This window comes from Belonocnema kinseyi, chromosome 8, assembly GCF_010883055.1.
Source record: "Belonocnema kinseyi isolate 2016_QV_RU_SX_M_011 chromosome 8, B_treatae_v1, whole genome shotgun sequence".
In the NCBI taxonomy this organism is placed as follows: domain Eukaryota; kingdom Metazoa; phylum Arthropoda; class Insecta; order Hymenoptera; family Cynipidae; genus Belonocnema; species Belonocnema kinseyi.
The window spans coordinates 2006582-2027609 of NC_046664.1; positions in this window are offsets into that span (position 1 = coordinate 2006582).

Here is a 21028-nt window from a genome sequence, read left to right on the forward strand (position 1 = left end):
GTATCAGCCTTGGAGGAGATTATGTTGAGAAATAAAAAAAAATTCTTAAAAACGTTGTTTTTCTTGGTCAGGCCGGAAACTTATCAATCCACCCTCGTATTACCAATTCACACACTCATATATAAATCTTACAGTTAGGCGTTTACTAATAAATATTTAGAAGCCGGATTGATACGTTAGGCAAAATAAGTTCGCGGGGTAAAGATTGGAACAAACTGAATCGGTGGTTAATCGGTTGGCTTTTTCCACGTTAACAGATCCTCCGGCTTTTCTGGAATTACCCATGACCCACCATCATTCAAGGCTTACTTCCTTAATTCCTAATTGAATGATATCCCATTCGATGTAACTTCTGTTACAGACTTATAGTCGTGATACCTGAATCTGAATTGTCTTTGTTGATTCTGATCATAAATTTGTGTTTTTTTATCTCTATATTGATTTTCTTTTTTAATATCAATTTCCCTCTGATGTATTTCTGCATCTTTTTTATTTTAATCAATTTTGCGATTATATCTATTTAAAATGCTTGGTTGTTGACTTCTAATTTTGGATTTTGCCAATTCTGTTTCCGATTCTCATCTTAAAATTTCTAATTCCAAAAAATTTGAAAAGGGAAGCGGTCGATTTGACCCAGGCCGAAATTTCAAATCGGCGCGATTTTCGAACCAAGCCAGGAGACCGGTTCTTACCCACATCTAAAAAATTGTACTCAAGGATAGAAGTCTCACGCATAGTTTCGACTCGCTTGTATCCTTCAGTCAGCTATAGGGTTCAGTCGAAGTGCAGTTCGGGTCGATGTGACCCCCCCCCCCCCTGATTAAGTGGTGCAAAAAAGCCCTGTGGTTAACGGGTTAATTGCCATTCTAGACTTGGTCGTGGAATTATTTTTCAAATAGTTATTCAATCTTTAAAGATCCCCATGGAGTCGTTAGTGCCCTGTCACTTATATTGGAATTAAGGAATTTCGTTCTTCTTCAGTTTTTAATTTTTTTTGAATGTCTTATAATTAAAAAATCATTTAACAAGGAAAATTATGTTTTAATAACATACTTAAAGGAATGCTCAACAAATTTTCACGCCAAAATATAACTGATCACGTAACCTTATTTCGTACGCCACTTTGCCTTTTACGATGCCTTGGTACTCCTCATCCTGAAAAAGTGTTTGAGATTTCCATCCAAGAGGAATGTCATAATCCCTTTTGACCGTCCTACATATATTTCTACGATTCCCGTTGATGATAAAAGTTTTGAAATTTCTCCCTCGCGAGAAAAAATATGCTGAAATACAAAATTAAAATCCAGAAAATTATGTCAGAAGAGAATTCACAACAATATTTAATCTCTGTTACTTGTTTTAGAATATAGCTCACAATTCGACTGCTTACCTAACGGCGCTCCCATTCCTGGTACTCCTCCGTCCAGAACGTCTCATTTGCCTGACAGACATCAATCGCCTAAAAGGTCTCTTCCTTCTGCTAGACCCGATTTTACTCTCACGTTTTCTTCTCCTTCCGAGCCTACTCTTCGTGCCAGAACCAGGTCTCCTTCTGCCAGCCATTCTTCTTTACGTGTACTTGGATATGAAGTTACTCACCTCAGATTTGTTCGGTTTTTTAACAAAATGAATCCGAACCGACCTTTTGAAATTCGAAGATACATTTTTCCTCAGGATAAACTCATTCATGCCAGAGGAAAACGCAATGTCTATCTGCCCATTCCAACCGAAGAACAGTCTGTATTATCAACGTCTAATGGCGACATTTTAGCAATATTGGGGGAGCGAAGAAGACTTCGTGGGATATATGGACACAAGGCTGGCTTTTATCGGGTGAAAATAAACATGGAAAGCGGCAAAGTTGAAGAAATGGTTCCAGAAGAAATGAAGGAAGTTCCCGTTGGTAGTAATGAAATATTTTCAACCATTTTTAAAACAGTAGTCATAGACAATTTTCGTGCTCAAGATATTTTGCATTTATAAAAACATGTAAAAATAAACTGTAAAGTTGTTTTTGATCTGAAGTAGAATTAAAATGTTACAAGCAAATGGTAAATAAAGGGTTAGATTCTGTAACTGATAGTGTTAGAATGAAAAACTTAAATATTTCGTCATAGCTCGGGGCGTCCCTTTAAATCTTTACTCTTAGAAAATAAATGATAACTTGTTTCCTATTTCAAAAAGAAAGTTTACACTAATATGTTTGATGTTAAAAAATTGGAAAGGCTTATCACCTAAGACTTAGAGCCCTAGGAAAAATAGTTACCGCAACTTTGTTCTTTTTTCTATAAAATCATTTTTAGAACTAGCTGAAGGCCTAAAAAAGATAGAATACAAGTGCAAGGCCTGTAAAGTGGATAGTAAGAGTATGAAGATTGCAACCAGAAGAAATTTAAACCACCTTACACTTTCTTATTATTATATAATTTAAATAAAATTAACACTAGTTTCGTTCGTTTTGATGTTCCAAGCAATATACTAAATTTGCGCAAAAATGAAATGACGGCTCGCACTGCCATCTTGAAACAAGGTGCAAAAAATCGGTTTTTTGGAATTAACTCACTTTGGGTGCATCGGAAACTAAAAATAGTCAGATTCGAAATTGTAGAGAACTAAATTCTCTACGAGGAAAGGCCAAGTTCAAGTTTTCAAGGAAGAGATTGTTCTAATGACATTAATGCAGGTAGAGAAAAATTCTTGATTGCCCTATACGGAGCATCTGAAACAAATATATATTTTTGCATTGCCTTCGGTATGAACATTTCACAAGATCAGTGACAAAGAGTAACATGACTTAACTTTTTTTCGGCCAAATATTTATTGCAGAATTTGTTCAAATTATTACAACCAACTTCAACACCTAAGAACTACCCCTGTGCGGAAAAACCATGGCGGGGGCAGGAAAACGTTCCGTTGGCCCCTAAATTACCCAAATTAAACTTCATATGGGTGCGTTATTTTCATTTTAATTTGTTTAAATTTGTGCAAAAAACAGCAACCCCTATAAACTACTCTGTGCTTTTGGATAATCTCAAGGCCAGCGACTCATTTAGTAGTTCCCACCATGGTGTGTGCCGTCCAGGGGGTAGCTTTTATGGGTTGAAGTTTTTTGCATAAATTTGATCAAATTAAGATGAAAATGTTGCGTCCATATAAAGTGAATTTTGGATAACGACGGGCAGGCGAATCATTTGATTGTCCCCACCTTGGTGTTTGTTACAGAGGGGGTAGTTTTTAGGACTTGAAGTTTTTTGCACAAATTTGAGCAAATTTAGACAAGAATAATGCCAGTGTTTTTGAGAAATTAGGTACTTTCGATGATGTACAAATTTTAATTTTGGTTGTTTTAAATTTTAAAAAATTCTGCACCAAATATTTGTCATAAAAAAGTTAAATTTGCGTGGATGATGGGGCCAGCGAAATACTCCTTCATCTTCGCACTTACCATCAAGGTTAAACTTAGTGCGGAGTCCTGAAGAATCCAGAAGACTGGGGATGAAAGTGATTTAAAGCTGGACTTACTCCAGTCAGGACAACGAAGGGTCCTGCTCCAGAAGGTCTTCTGAAATTCCTCTCATGTTGAAGTGCTCCATCTTTTGTATTCACTGCAATGAAACCCGGTAAGAAGCTTTGCTTTAAAAGGTATTAAAAATTTTGAATCCTTAAGAATGCCGTTTCTGTCCTTTCACTCTTAAACGATCTAATTTAACACTGAAATGATATTGACTAAATAATAGAGTCACGCCTTTTCATCTTTAAAAGACAATCACTTTTACCGTAGAAAGATTCCTAGATTAACGCCCAGCGGGCACAAAAATTGGCGACGTCTTTACGACATCTTTACGACATCTTTACGACAACTTTGCGACATCCTATGTCCACGTCGTTACAGTGTCTTCACGATATTGTAAAGATATCGTCAGATCATGCGACATATTTACAATATCATAAAGACGACTTAACGACATGGACATAGAACGTCGTAAAGTTGTCGTAAAGATGTCGCAACGATGTCGTAAAGACGCCGCTAAGCTTTGTGTCCACTGGGCGCTAAATGCATGCACTTTAATGGTTAAACGATTGCATTTTAAAATCGCGGTGATGCGATTCCACGCATGCGCGTAAATTATTTTTCGGTAAGAGTACGTCCCATTCTAACCATTAAACTGCACCTTCTACGCGTTAAAGTAGAGTCGCTTATCGTTGAAACGATTCTTGGTTAAACGACTCGCACTTTTTCCGTTAAAGGTTCTGTTTTCAAACTTAATTCTTAAACGATGACACTTTAACCGTAAAAGTATTCCTTCATTGTTTAGAGAACATTTCTGAGAGTGTACCCAGTGGGCACACAATTTGGCGACGTCTTTACGACATCGTTACCGCATCTTTACGACAACTTTACGATATCCTATGTCCATGTCGTTTCGTTGTCTTTACGACATCGTAAAAACGTCGCATGATCTGACGATGTCTTTGCGATATCGTAAAGACACCGAAACGAGACGGACATAGGATGTCGTACAAATGTCGTTAAGATGTCGTAACGATGTCGACAAATATTGTGTCCACTGGGTAGCTTGCGTTACATATAGTGTTCCCGAGTCGAAATTCAGGCCCTACTTTAAAGCCGTAACTCCTAACTTAGTAGTCGCTGGAAGCCGTAAAGTAGGTGCTAAATAAAAAGCGATTTTAATTTAATTTAGAGCACTGAGTATTAACCAAACGCCTAACGTCTCAACCGATTTAGTTAACGGTACGCGTTAGCATATCTTTGATAAAAATCATTAGCATTTGTCCAATACTTCAAGGTCCAAAATCTTTTTAATCCGAAAAAATGATTTAAATAATTACTTTTTTAAACTTTAGGTGTCGTTAAATATTTGAAACTATTTTTGACGAGTTTAATATAAATTTGTTCTGTTTTTTAGAAATATTCTACATTATACGCTTTAAAAGGGTTTAGGGCTATATATTTGAAATTGATGCTGTGTTATTTATTACTTAAATTAATACAATGTCAAACTTGCTGATTGCAATAACTTTTTTTAACTCTTTATTAAGCAAAGATTAAAAAAATGTTGTTCAGGATCATATATAATCCAATTACACTAAAAAATACAAATATTTAGTTCAAGATTCAACCTAATATTCATCAGAAAATAAGTTTATATTAATAACAACAGTACTGGTTTTATAGGAAAGTGTCTCGTCATCTCAACATTTAAGATAAGTAGTCAATTATTATTAAACATATGGGACATTCCACAGAATATTTGCCACCAAAATTTATTTTTCGTGTAAAATATTATTTCATTGTTTAACACTCAAAAATATTCGATACGTATTTTTTTATTTCAATATGACGCGCAAAGTTTTCAAGAAAATTAAAAAAAAATGTTATGTTAAAAAAGGACCTTTTTTAATTGCTTATACTACAATATTAACCAAAGATATGAAAATTCATACCAAAGATAAAATGTGGGTCTTTTCTTAAACTTAAGAATAAAATATACTAAAACCCACTTTAATGATTTATTTGATAATATAAATCAAATATTTGTAAATAAATATATTGTTTTTTAATTTGGACCTGTTTTTTTATTTTAAAGAGTGGACGAAATGTTTTTCTTGATCTGGTAAAAATTTCGGAGAGGTTAGTCAAATACTTTCGAAGCCATGAATTATTGAATAGCAATAAATTTTTAACATATGAAATTAACAAACTAAAAATATATGATTTTGCAAGGGGAAATATTTTATTCTTATAATTTGTTGTGATTCTCAGTCACCTAAATGACTGTTGAATATACACACTTTCATTAATTATTGATAAAAATATTTATAATGACCAATAAATGTTTATTTTCATTAAAAAAGATTAAATTAGGTCTTTTAAAGAATAATTGATTATAGATATAAATAATTGTACAGGTTTCGATGACTTTAATGTAATAGAATAAGGCTTTTCGAAGGTGAAAGTTTGAAAATTTTTATAATTTGATAGTAACTATTTAAAATTTTATATTTTTTCATTTTGCTTCCACACGGACACTACGATTTTGGGAAAATTCAAAATTATTCAGATTTTATTTTAAAATGTTGATTTTAAGCTTGGAAGATTTTAAAATATGGCAAAAAAGAATATGAAAGATTTTCAAACAATTTTTTCGGATTAAGTTTTTTTTTATTTGTAGAAGCAAGATTGTCTCAAGATTTATGGTTATATTCCCAATGATTTCTTTATTTTGAAAAATATTTCAAAGTTAATTTTAAACTTGTGAAAAACTAAATTTTTTGCAATGTAGATTGTGGAAGTTTCGTTTTATTATTGTTTTTATCTTAATCAAATTAATTTAAATATATGATAAGCAGATGTCTGACGCTCAAAATGTATGTGATAAAGCCCTAAATTATACAAATTAAATAATGTAATGAACAACAAAAATATTCATTAGTATCTTTTCTAACGAAATTATAAAATTATACATTAATTATATTCTTTTCTAGTCAGAAAATATGAGGGGTGTTTCAACTCTCATCGTAGCTTGTGCCGTTTTGCTCAATTCTATTGATAAATATAATAATACACTAAATCTAAAATTATAATTACACTTTTAAAGCTATATGTAATTTATAAAGAGTGTAGTTTAATATATATTCCACCTTGATTATGGAAACCATTGTAGAAGTCAAATGTCCAAAAAATAATCAGATGCCCTTTTTCTGGGTAAAGCAAACTTTAAGATCCTTTTAAAAAGTCGATCAACTGTGAAAGTGTGAATTACCTTGAACATCTTGTCAGCCTCGACCTTCAGGTGAATTTACGAGTACATTTAAAGGTCAAGCCGATTTTTTATACTATATAAATGCCTACTGCGGACTGCATAAGTTTTAACGAGTGTAGATGAGTAGGTCCCGTTCTGGAAGATTCCTGCCTTATCGCCATCAAGAAGTTTCTAATCTGCTGTGGTTGATGTTCGTGCTAAGCTTCTAGAAATTTTTCGGAGGGTCCTGATGACGTCACAGAATAATAATATTGCGCAATCATCTGGACAAAATTCATGTATACAGGTTCAAGGTTATTGCAAGGAAAACAAGGATAATTTATTGCTCCCTTCTAGATAAGACGTTCGTTTAATGCGCTAACTATTGACCTAATTTATTGCTTCCTGATAGATCAAAGGACTACTGAACTATATATACTTTATATGTATATATCTTATCTACATACAAGTCTATTTTTCCGTTTTGAACCCTTCCTCGGTTGGCGGCGCACGCGCAATGCTGTGAACGCACTCTGCGAGTACTTGGATCAGGGATTCCCCAGAGTTCTAGAAATTTCTAGAAACATAGTCGACCTATGTGATCTGGGCAATTCTCGAAGTTTCTAGAACGGAAAGCGCGCGAAAATTTGAATCTCTTATGCATAACTTGAAACCAATTGCAGTACACAGAGCTGTGCACTTGTACGAAACTACTGGATGCACATTATACTCATGTGGTTGCTCCATACAATTTAGAGGTGCACAAGGCTGCGGAATGAATATATATGGTATTTATAGATGCGCAGTAGAACTGTAAATATTTCGTAGGTTTCTATGACACATAAAAAAATAGAAATAAAAAATAGAATACAAGTTTAAAGCTTGTAGAATGCTTTTTGTCAAAAAAGAAAAATGTTGTGATAATTTTTTTTGAGTGTTGTACAAAATAATTTGACTCATTTCGGAACTAACAATGAGCCATGATTCGTGTTTTCCGAACCGTGGCCTTTGTCCTTTGGGGTCTTCGAGAAACCCCTAAATTTAAAATGATTTTAATATATAAAATTACGCTTTCATGTTTTTTGAGAGTTTGAAACATCTGGGTGAATGAGAGGGGAGAAAATATAAAAATTGCAACGAGACAAAATTTAAACCACCCTGATCATTAACTAATCAAATATTTATCGACTGTATTCTTTGAAGATATGTGTAACTATTTCCTTGTCAAAGATAAAAAAAAACACTTGAAAAGAATCACAGCTACGTCAATCGCAGTTTTATAAAACACAACCAAAGAAAATCAGTTTTAAGAAAAAAAGTTGCAGTTTTAACAGAAAAAGATGAAATTCCTACCAAAAAAAATGAAATTGCGGAAAAAGAGTAGAATTTTCAACAAACATTTTTTCGTCAATAAATCAGTAGAATTTAAAGCAAACCGTGAAATTTTTAGGGTGAAAGTCGATTTTCCTACAAAAATTTGAATTTTTAATCTGAGAATATGAACTGTAAACCAAAACTTGATGTTTAACTGAAAATACGAATTATAAACGAAATAGTTGAATCCTTACTCAAAACAGAATAATTTTCAATCAAACAGTGGTATTTTTATCCAAAAAGGTGAAATGCCTAGCAAAAGAGATGAATTTAATAACTCAAAAAACAAATTTCCAACTAACAAGTGGAATTTTCAACCAAGATGTTTCAGTGACAAAAGGAACAAAATTTCAAACAAATTTTTAAGTAATATTAGAATTTTCATCCAAAAATATATTGAATTGTCAACCACGAAGAATAATTTTCTACTAAAAAGTCGTATTTGTACCAAAATACATGAATATATTCCAAGAAAATCGTTAAATCTCTGTTTGAAACAGATGCATTTTCTGCTTAAAACGGAAAATTTATTATTTCAACTAAAATTTTTGTGTTTCAATCAAAACTAGTTGAATTTGTCCAAAAAAGACAAATTATGAAAGAAATAATTCAATTCTCAAACAAAACTGAATTATTTTCTATAAAATAGTTGTATTCTTGATAAAAAAACTTCTCTTCTAAAAAAAAGAATTTTCAAGTCAAAAAGACAAAATTGTATCTTGGAATTCCTAATCTGACCAAGTTGATCTAAGTCTCAGGTCTTCATGTAAAGCATACTCGGCCTAGTTCGTTTCCTTAAAAACTCCCATGAAACACGTGTCCTCAATTTAGACTTAAATCTCATTCCACGCTTTAAAATCGAAAACAATCTTTTAGGGTTATATTTTTCAAATCTAACCAATGCTCTTTCCTCAACTCCTCAGAACATGTTCAATATACTTTCCTTTTGTTTGATTATCATTTTTGTATCATTTCATATAATTTTGCATTCCAAACTAGAACGGAAAGTCTAGTCCCTCTCTTCATTCTTTGTAAACTATAAAACCGTATTCTTATTTGAATCGAAATTACTTAATACATCCTCATTTTCATAGAATTTTCCTAAACTCAAATTCGAACACCTCGTGCTATATTGAACATCTTCTTTTTGATTTAATGATCTGCTACAAACATCTCTCGATTGATTTCCCGATTCACTATTGGAAGGCATGTCTGCGTCATCAGTCAGGGCATCTGCTGACTCCTCAGCATTTTCATACCTCCTGCAAATATTTTTCACGAAAGTCTCGGACACATCTCGCAGCGGATTGTTTAAGTCATTGGGCCCAACCCTTTTTAATTTTCCTTGGCCCAACAAGGCTCCCAAACTGGCACTGTATTTACCCTCAGGAAAATTGATAAGCAACATCCTTTTGTAAGTACCTACCTGGACTGCTTTCCCGGGATTGTCACTAACATTCTCACAAATGTCCGAGTTCTCCGTAATAATTAAATGCCCCTTTTCATGTGAGACTACAATTGAACTTTCTGCTAGGAATTCATGATAGCAGACCTCATCCCCTTTTGGTGGAGTCTCAGGGCGCATAAGGACGTACACTTCCTGTGGACCCCGATCATGCACCTTTCAGGCCGCTCAATCAAAATCCTCTTAATTCTGTCGCAATTCACATAAAGGATTTCTTGTTAACGCGTTTGCATTATAATCTACTCGCCCTGGCTTATGGACGACTTCAAATTCATACTCTCTTAGTTTTACTTTCCCTCTTGCTGACTTTGTACCTAGGATAAAGTCATTAAATTGATGTAGCCATACCAAAAAGCGGGCATCAGTGTCTAAAATAAATTTGTTATCATATATGCAAAATCAAAATTGAATAACTGAATCTTGTCCAAAAAGATCGCCATAGCGAAATCGGATTGATGAGAAATAGCACTAAATGAAGCAAAATTCATAGCGGGATTGAGTGTAATGATAAAAAAGGTCACTGACTCACTTCATTATTTGTTAGCAACAAAAACGAGTTATAATTTATTAACAAAAGAGTGTTAAGGTTCTTGCCTTCTAGTAAAAGGCGACATTAAACAAAACAATTATTTAAAAGTAAGACGAGTAAACATTCAGACTCGCGCGCTTCGTAACAATGTAAAGACTGACCCTGACCACCTCAATCTTTCTGACGGCGAAAAGGCAAATTAGCATTGACATGATAAGAACGGTACCTTACAGACGAAAGAGAAAGAGAAAGCAATACTCACGCAAAAGATAAACACTCATACAATACAAAAATAGAAAACCGACAGGAAATATCCGGAACACGGATGAATCTACTGTTACTACAAATGTTCTAATAAAAACTAGGTACTACAATAAGAGCTTAGTACGAATGAAGCGTTCTAATTCATAAAAAGCTAGTTGCGTGTCATAGTCCATTTAAAAGTCATTTTATTTTTTAACAGCACATTGAGAGGCTTTGTTATTAGGGCTAATCCGGGCATGAAACGCCTAACTCAAAAACCGAATAAAAGTATTTGCCTAAAATATCAGTTAACTCGGTACCGCTAGATTTTTTTCCAACGAACAAGTTCAGGCGTTTTTAGGAAGGCTACAGAACAACTTCTGTTTTTCTTTTAGTGTTGTGGTTTTACAGTAAAGTCATGAAATAACAATTAGTTGGTGGGGTTTTCAAACCATGCCAATGCATCGAAAATAGATTTTATAGTACATTGTGGTTTTAACCAGCAGAAATAAGGAGATTTTTTTATGAAGATAGCAGAATAAATTCTTGTAAATAGAATTGATATGCTTACTATATTGGATTTAATTTGATCTGCTTTATAATCCTAACATTTAAAATAAACTTATTAAATTTTCAATAAAAAAATTGAATTTTTAACCGATAGTTGTTCCGATAAAATAGTTAACTTTCCCATTAAACATTTGAATTCCAAATATAACAATGAATCTTTAATCAAAAGAGATGAATTACAAATGAAAAGTGTAATAGTTGATTTCCTAATCCAAAAGGATCTTAATATCAAATTAAAAACAGTTCAATTCAAACAAAAATGTCATATTTCAGCAACATAGTTTAATTTTTAACCGAAGATTATAAATTTCTAACGAAAGGGATAACTTTAAAGCAAATGTTTTAGAAATAGTTCAACTTTTAACCCAAAACATTACGAATTTTCGACAACTTGGTTGAATCATTAGCGAAACCGAATAATTTTAATTGCATAAATTAATTTTAGTTGCAGAAAGATGAAATTTCTACTAAGACAAATTATATTTTAAGGCAGATAGAAGAATTTTCAATTTCAATAGTCGAATTTTTAATCCGAGAGGGTGAATTTTGCACAAGATAGCTGAATTGTCAACCTAAAATACAATAGTTGACTTTTCAATTCAAGTTTCTTCTCAATCAACTGAAAATTTTTTATTTTCTTATTGAGAGCATGATATACCATTTTCCTGAATATTTGGTATCTTCAAGGCCCTGTAACCATGGTTCAAAATTACTTTAAAATAACAAAAATATGCATTTACTTATTCACTAAATTGAAGAAGCTTAGGTAATACTTCATCATATCAAAAAAAGATTTTTTTTATACCTTAGTGGAGACTGTATACATGTTTCGCATAAACGTTAAATTGCGCATAAACCTAAAACATTATGCAAACAGTGATATCATTTTCAATGTGTTTACAAATTTCATTGTTTTTCCTTTCAGGTGAATCGAATGAATATCAATATCTGATAAGTAGACGACTGAAGCCTATGAGCTATCATATATGGACTATACAATATATGAATCACATAATATAATAAAGCATTGGAATATTAAATAGTAACACTGCTAGCGCAGTTATACAATAATACATTTATTTATAATCTTCTCTATTTAGAAAATATGACGATTGTTTTAACTCTTATCGTATCCTTTGGTTTAGTCCTCAATTTTATTGGTAAATATAATAATATAATATATTTACATTTTTAAGAACACTTTTGAGGATTTAAAGTGAAATTTAAAAATCGTAACTCCTGGTACGGAATTCTTTCTAGATGTTTCCACGTGCCATATGGTAAACTTCTATGGTATATCTTAAGCCAGTTTGGGGAGTGAAGAGGTTTCGAATGCTTTTACTGTATCTTTGTTCATCAATTTTTATTTGTTTGAAAACAGTTTTATGTATTGCACTATGTACAAATTTTTCCGGTAATCGACCGGAAATTGATTATTAGTTTACTTTAAAAAAATGCTTCGCCAAAGTTTGGTCTCACGAGTACTTTATGATTCTTGCTATAATTTCCTAAAGGCAAAGGAGATCCTGCAGTTGGTTGCTATACCCGCCTAAATACAATCCTCCGATTCCCTTAGAGAATACGAGGTTTGGTATTTCTCTCTCGCAAGAAAAAAATAGACTGGAAGACAAAATTAAAATCCAGAAAAATAAGTCAGAAAAGAATACACAAAAAAGTTGTATACTCTGTTGTTTGTTTCAGAACACAGTACGCAATTCGATTGCTTGCCTAATGGTGCTCCTATTCCTGGTGTTCCTCGTTCCGGAACTTCTTATCCTCCGGACGGACAACAAACGCCTAAAAGGTCTCTTCCATCTGCTAAACCTGATTTTCCGTCCAGTTCTTCTTCTTCTTCCGAGCCTTCTCTTCGTGCCAGGAGCAGGTCTCCTGCTGCCAGGAATTCTTCTTTAAAAGTACTTGGATATGAACTAGAGCATCTGAGATTCATTCGGTTTATTCCCAAAATGAATCCGAACCGACGTTTCGAAATTCGAAGGTACTCTTTTCCTCGAGATAAACCCATTCATTTGAGAGGAAAAAACGCTGTTGTTCAGCCCATGCCAACCGAAGAACAGTCTGTATTATCAACTTCTAATGGCGACATTTTCGCAATATTGGGAGAGCGAAGAAGACTTCGTGGGATATATGCAAAAGGAACTGGCTATCGTCGGGTAAAAATAAACATGGAGAGCGGGAAAGTTGAAATGATGTCCCCAGCAGAAATGCAGGATGCTCCAGTAGGCAGCGAATACACATTTACAACGAATTTTAAAACATTATTTATAGGAAATGCTCGTCCTTGAAAAATTTTTTATTCGTAAAAACATGCAAAACCAAAACGTAATGTTGTTTGTGATCTGAAGTACGATTAAAATCTATAAAGTTATTAATTTTACTCTTATATCATACGAGACCTAATGATATTCGAAAAAGTCCTAAATATGAATTGATTTTAAAATAAAAAAATGATGCTTTTATCTTTTTCCCAACACTGCAAAATCTAAGAAGGGAGCGGCTAGAAGTATGCAGACAGCAAGAAAAAGAAATTTGCATTCTTAAGCAAGTAATAAAGCTTTTAACCAAAAAATGTAATAAGAAAATTATTCTGACACGAAATGGTTGAACTCTCATTTCAAAAATATCAGTTTTCAACTAAACGTAGAATAGTTGATACATGAATCTATTACTAAAAATACGAATTACCCTGGCCATTGACAGGATGCGTTGATGGGCGCTTGACGCTCTGAAGACGCACCTGCTAACTAGATTGTTCTTTCGGCAGACTGCTACACTTTTTTCGATGAACGTTGCTCGTACATCTCTTTCCATTTTTGAATGTAAGGTGAATACGCGGACCAGATGCTAGCGTGTAGAAGTAAACTGCTATCACCAGAAGTTTTTGATACCATCTGGTCCGGTAGCGGAAAAGTTCTTCTTATCCCTCAGTCCTAAGTACTAAGTTTTACGGAAATCAAGGAAACGCCAAATAGGAGCGGTCTTGTAAAAAATATGCTGCTTGATTTTCAGCAGATTTAACCAGTTCAGTGTGTGATTCAAGATCCTCAGTTCTTGGGCGACCTTTCGAACCCTGTCTGCGAATGTTCTACCAGATGTTATGTAGTCAATCATACACTAAACACGGGACGCATTCTGTCTTCCCCATCCAATCTTCTTGTCCAGTTGATGCAAGCGTCTTTTGGAGTTTTAATCCATCGTCGATTTTAGCCTTCGATTTGAATCAGTCGAAGTTCTCGCAGCATGATAAACCAAACAATTGATGCTCCAGAGAAACTACCCATATCCCTTTTAACGAATCACACCTATCTTATTGAGGTTTTTTACTAAAATATACACAAAATTAAAACGAATTTGTTCTACATCCCAAATAAAACCAATCAAATAATAAAATAGATACTTAGAGTACATTAAAATGGCTGAGCGATTAATAAATGGTTTTTTCTGATGATGAAATGGTAATTTTTACGAGTCACTTATTCAATAAAATTCGATACATGACGCACACTATTCAGAAATATCAGATAAACATATAAAATCAATTGAATTACGAGAGAGACAATTAAATATGGATAAAATTTCGAGAGCGCTTGGAATTATGATAAAAAATACTTATCAATAGCTACTTCTTATCATTCGTTGACGGGTAATGAAAGTCTTGCCATTATCGAGACAAGGAAATCATCAACAGTTACTCTGATGCTTGGTATTTCTCACATTCTAGAACATCCACGTTATTTCCGATTTAATAATAGAATTAGAAGCGCATGTGCTAGATGAGGCCTCACATTCAGATTTGAATACATCCATCAATTTTCATTTTTTGAAAATACTGTGAAACCCTCTAATAGCCCTCCCTTCTATAGCCCTTCGAAGAGTTAACACCGCGCCGCAGGTAGGTGTAACAGGCGACTCGCGATGTGCGCGGGGCCTGCGGTTCTCACATAGGCGAGCACTCAGGCGTGAAAAAACAAAAGCGGAGCGAGCTATAATGAGTTAGTTTCCACCCGCTGTCAGTCCCAAAATCGGCGCTATAGAAAAGTTTCACTGTAATTAGAATGGAGTTCCGGTTGTATAAATTTGCTACGCCCTAATTTTTATAAAGAACCGTAGATTTAATAAGCAAATTTTGTAAAACAAATAATCCGCTATCTTTAATAGGTTTAGAGTTATGGTAGATTGAAAAGTCCCCACTTTTTTCGATTTTCAGTGAAAAATCGCTAAGTTTCGAAAACCACTGTGTAACTTTTTACCTAATTACTTGACGGAAAAGTGTTACATAGATGAGTGACAGTAGACTCCCTTTTCTGTGATTCCGAAAAAAGAACAATGTTCTAGCTGTAATAGGTAATAATTTATGACCCCTCAAAGCGGACCATTATTGCCTGTTTTTAGAGGCAAAAAAGTGGCTTATAGCTTTTTCAAAATAAATCGTGTCAGGTTTAGTTTGCGTTGATGATGCCAGAGGGTGAAATATAGTATAAAAAAATCTGCGTACCTCTAAAAAAAAAGTCTTTCAGCCCTATCAGTTTGGGAATTGCGAAGTTTCAAAAATTCCATTTTTTTTTGGCATTTTTGACCAAAAACGGAAAAATTTCGTTTTTTGAAAATTAGCATAAGTTAAAAAAAGTAAAGTACAACTACGGTCATATTTCGACATTTTTGTCCCAAGTAAGTGTGTCAATTTATTGCTAATGCACAATACGTCTTAAATCATTGATGAACAAATAATTGTTTATAACAATATCGTGTCTTAACTACTTTTCAGTACTTTTTTAGTAGTTTCGTGGCAAAAAAGTGATTGAATTTAATGGAAATGTATTATATATAAATATTTATAAATAAACAAATAATTTGTAATAATAATTTTTTATAACAATAACTCATCTTAACCACGTTCGAGTACTTTTTTAGTACTTTTGGGCAAAAAAGTGATTGTGATTGATTAGAAATGTGTAATATTTTCTTTTCATTGATAAAAAAATAGTTTTTTAGTAATTTTTAAAATATTTATTTATAATCAAAATAGTAAATTAAATCATATATTTATAATTTTTTAAATGATTAAATTACATTTTATATGCCATAACTTTCAACTGATCAATTGCTTACTTGCTTTTATGTGAAAAATGGTCGCAGAATATTATTTACAATTTACAGAAATAACTGAGAATTACAAGTGCCCTGGAGGTAAGTATGGAATTAAATCCAGAGTGTGTATTAGAAGATATTGTCACAAAACATGTTTAAGAAACTATTTTTTTATCCATGAAAAGAACGTATTACACATTTCTAATCAATCAAAATCACTTTTTGCAAAAAAAGTATTTAAAAAGTACTCAAAGTGGTTAAGACAAGATTTTGTTATAAACAATTATTATTAAGAATTATTTGTTTATTGACAAAAAATAAAGATCACATTGTCAATCAATTACAATCACTTTCTAGCCACAAAGTACCGAAAAAGTACTCTAAATTGGTTAACATGTGATATTGTTATTAACAATTATTATTAAAAATAATTTGTTGATTGATACAAAAACTTATATTACATTTTTAATGAATTACAATTCATTTCTTTGCCACAAAAGTACTAAAAAAGTACTCAAAAGTGGTTAAGACAAGATATTGTTATTAAGAATTATTTGTTTATCAATGCCAAAAGACGTATTATCCTTTAACAATGAATTGTACACACTTACTTGAAAAAAAATCTCGTAATATGGCCGTAGTTTTACTTTAGAAAACAGTTATTTATCCCAAAAAGATGAAAAATCACTCATTTCTCTTCTAATGATCCTAACAAACCTATATTTTTAATAACACATTTTTATTTTAGGAATTGAAATTACTTGTTAAATATTTTTCAATTAAAAAAACAACCTCGATCCAAACTTGAAACGTAGTGTTGTTCAGTTTGAAAGACTTTTGAAACTTCATATTCTTTAATAAAATAATAATATTATTGTTTTGTAAAAAATTCAACCGTTAAATTGAAATATCAACTCGTACTTATCTTCCTAAAATTGTAAATATGATATATTTTATTTTCTATTGTATTTCTACCCATATCTGTATGTCTTACAATAAATAGCGGCAATTAAACAATCTTATAAACGTACACCCACAGTATAAAGATTAATGTATTAGAAAAAAAGAGGAGTTTCAAATAGTTTGTGTTATCTTCAAAATTAAATTTAAAAAAATGTTAGCAGGGAAGATTTAATTTCTACAAAAAAACAGGAATGAAAAAAAAAAAAAAATAGTAGATTACTAACTTGATTTTATTTGAAATCAATAATTCCGTTACATTACATAGTACAGCGGACTTGAGCGACGCTTTGAACTCTTTCTTCACCCAAAAAATATGCGACCAATAAGCTACGAATAAATTAGAATTTAATTTAATTAGCATTGAATCAACTAAGCGTTTAACATAGTCTTTCGGTATTTTTTCCCTTTCTTCTTGAAGAGTTCTCCATAAGTCATCCTTGTTCGAATTTTTCTTCGCTCCAACATGTCTTCCGAGTGTTTCCCACAAATTTTCAATCGGATTTAGGTCTGGAGATTGAGCTGGATGATCCAGAAGCTTCACTTTTCGCCCTTTCAAAAATTCCTGAACCAGCTCCAACTTATATTTCGGATCGTTATCTTGCTGGAAAATCCAATTTTTGGGCATTTTTCTTCTAGAATATGATAACATTTTTCCTGCCATAATATCTCGATACATAACTTTGTCCATGATGCCTTCCATCTTGTGCAGTGGATCTACTCCTTGTGAAGACATAGCGCCCCAAACCATGACTGATCCACCTCCGTGTTTGACTGTTGGAATTTGATACCGAGAATCGTATCTGGTAGTTTTCGGACGTCGAACATACTTCTTACCATCACTTCCGAATAGATTGAACTTCGATTCTTCAGAAAAAAGTACTTTAGCCCAATGTTCCGGAGTCCAGTGTTGCCATTTCTTCGCAAAATCCAATCGGGCCTTCTGATTCTTCTTGCTGATCAAGGGTTTCTTAACAGGAACGCATCCGAACAGTCCCATGTCGTTCAAACGACGAGCCACAGTGCTCCTACTCACGTTGGCAAGGTTTTCATCACGGAGTTCATTGGCAATTGGAGATGCTGTCTTCATGGCATCAATTGTTGATTTGCGTTTGATGATCTTGTCAACACGAATTGTCGTTTTCCGTGGTCTACCAGAGCATGGGAAGTCCAGTAGACTCTGGGTAGTACTGAATTTCTCAATTAATCTATTTACAGTACTCTTACCAATTTTCAATGAGGCAGCAATTTCACGAGAAGTCTTTCCTTGTTCAGAAAGATTTAACACAGCTTCTCGAATCTCATGGGTTGTATGTCTCGGCATTTTGACTTCAGAATAACTTGATCTGATAGGTTAAACAATTGAAAAACGCGAGGAATTGAAGTTGTTACCATTGCATCGCTTCTAGAGTTATCTGAACATAGTGGCCCAATACTTTTGCATACGTCAATATGGAATATAATCGAAACAAAACAATGGAATTTTTTTTCAAAACTTGTTACCTACCTTAATGTTTGGTACAAATAGTATACATAATTCACGCATCAATGGATTTTTACTCGAGTTCGCCTTTGATGGAATAAATCAGAAAAACAATGTGGCCCACAAATTTGCGCACCACTGTACTCGCTACGCTTCGCTCCGTTCGACTCGGCTAGTTCGAATAATGACCAAGAGTGAGAATCGAACGAATCTGTAACGTAGGAGCTTCACGTGAGCAGTGCACTGAGTTGAAGTGCCGGACAATATTTGTTTAAGACTATAGTGTTTAATTTTCCCCAACATATATTGTCCGTCGCTTAAACTCAGCACGCTGCTCATGCGAAACTCCCACGTTACAGATTGCAATATGTGAATGTTTATGAAATCGATATGAAGTCCATTATAAAAATAAAGTAGGGAGAAAAACCAGAGAAAAACAATATAAAAAGACTTTCGAATTAAAATACGAAATAATATTGAAATTCTTTTCATAACTTCTTCTACATTATGCACCTAGGGAGAGATGATCAATTTTTCCGATGAGTGTATGTTTTAGTCAAAGTATTAGGCGAGCAGGCAGTGCGAGACGCAGATATTTTCTTTAAATATTTTTATAAATTTCCGGAATTTTATTAAATTTGTTATTAATTTATTCATATATTACAGGTCATTTATGGTAACTTAATATAAATAACCCAAAATTTTATTTGAAAATTTTCCTAATTCACGTAAATTTATCAGTTATATATGGTAACTTTCGATAAATTACCCTTAAATTCTATTGCCTGCAACAAAAGTTTCCTTAGAGTTTTTCAGTTTCATTTTTGAAGAATGAAACTGTCCTAATAAAAATTGATTGTTATATATTTGAATGATAATTCTTCATAACTGTATAATGTGTACTTCTATATTTCGAAAATTAAAGAGTTCATAAACGGAAATTTCCATGATTATAGAATTTAGAAGATTCTCAATTAAATATTTTTCAAACTTTGTGATTGATATTTCAAAATCATTAAAACCATCATGTTTTGTAATATCTTATTTATTCATTTTTAGAATTTCAAAGGCTTTGATTACAAATTGTCAAAATGAAAAAGATACAAATTGTAATTCTACAAAATTATGAAACATGGTATTGTAAACGTTCAAAATTTAAGAGCTTCCAATTAAACAAATTAAAGTTGAAGAATGATACTTTTTTAATTTGTGCAAAAATTACTCGTATATTCAGGTTGTATCATTTAATCAAATTAATCTCTTTTGGGTAAAAATAATCTCCTTAGTAGATAATTCATCGATCTATTTCAAAATTCAACTTGAGATTATAAGTATAATATTATAGTATTATTTTAAACCTAAAAACTACAACCAACGCGGAGATTTTTGTTAGGGGATGGGGGGGGGAGTTATATCTTTTTACCATAAATTTGAAGATTTAGGCCTTAAATAAACAAGAAATAAACACAAGTGAATATAAATGTATATATATATATATATATATTCATTTATTTATTTATTTCATTAACTAATTATTTTATTTGTGAATTTAGTTAAAAATTCAAAATTTAACTGTTCTTGCGCCCTCTCTCTCTTGCGTCCAGGCGCCCTCTAAATCTTTGTTTTTTATAAGGTCCTCTCATGCTGCCCTATCTATGCTTTCGATTATCTTATTTTGGAAATCTATTCTCACATCCGGTTTCTGTAGGTTCTCAATTTTGATTCGCGTTTGTTTTGTTTTCTTGGATTTCTTTTTTCTCGATCTCCGACCTAAGTTAATTTTGGAGATCAGAAGGTAATGATCAGTATTGCATTCAGAACTCCTCATGACCCTTGTATCTTTCACCAGCTCTCTTAGTCTTTCATCCGCAACAACAAAGTCCATTATACTGTGGCTATTTTCTTTGGACCAGGTGTACATGTGGATCATTTTATGCTTAAATCAAGTATTTGTAATCAACAGACCTCTTTCTAACCATAAGCCAACTAATTTATCTCCGTTATAGTTTGTTCTTGGATCTCCAAAATTACCTAATACTTTTTCTGTATCCTGATTTTGGATGCCTACCCATTCATTCACATCTCCTAGCAGAATTATTCTTTCACCACGATCGCAAATATTTATTGTGTCATTTAAAGTGTCCCAGAAGGCGTCTTTTACTTCTATAGTATCGCTATTAACGGCGCGTAGCATGCTATGATAAATAATATTCTGATTCCTGCCTTCATTCTAGCCAACAGCAGTCTGGGAGATACAAAATCATGATCTCCGAGATCGTGCTTCCATGCTTTCATTTAAAATCAGACCTACTCCATGTCTACCCTGTGATTCACTATCTATTCCTGACCATATTTCAAATCCGCCTTTCAACATGCCGTTTCCTATGTCACATGCATAGTTCCTCGCAATTCTTTTACCTTGAGATCATTCACTCCCCTAGCATTCCAAAGAAAGAGAGAGAGAGAGTGATCTTGGGTTTATGTTTTTATGCTGAGAAGGTCACCAGCCTTCAGCAGCGTTTTATTAGATGGTA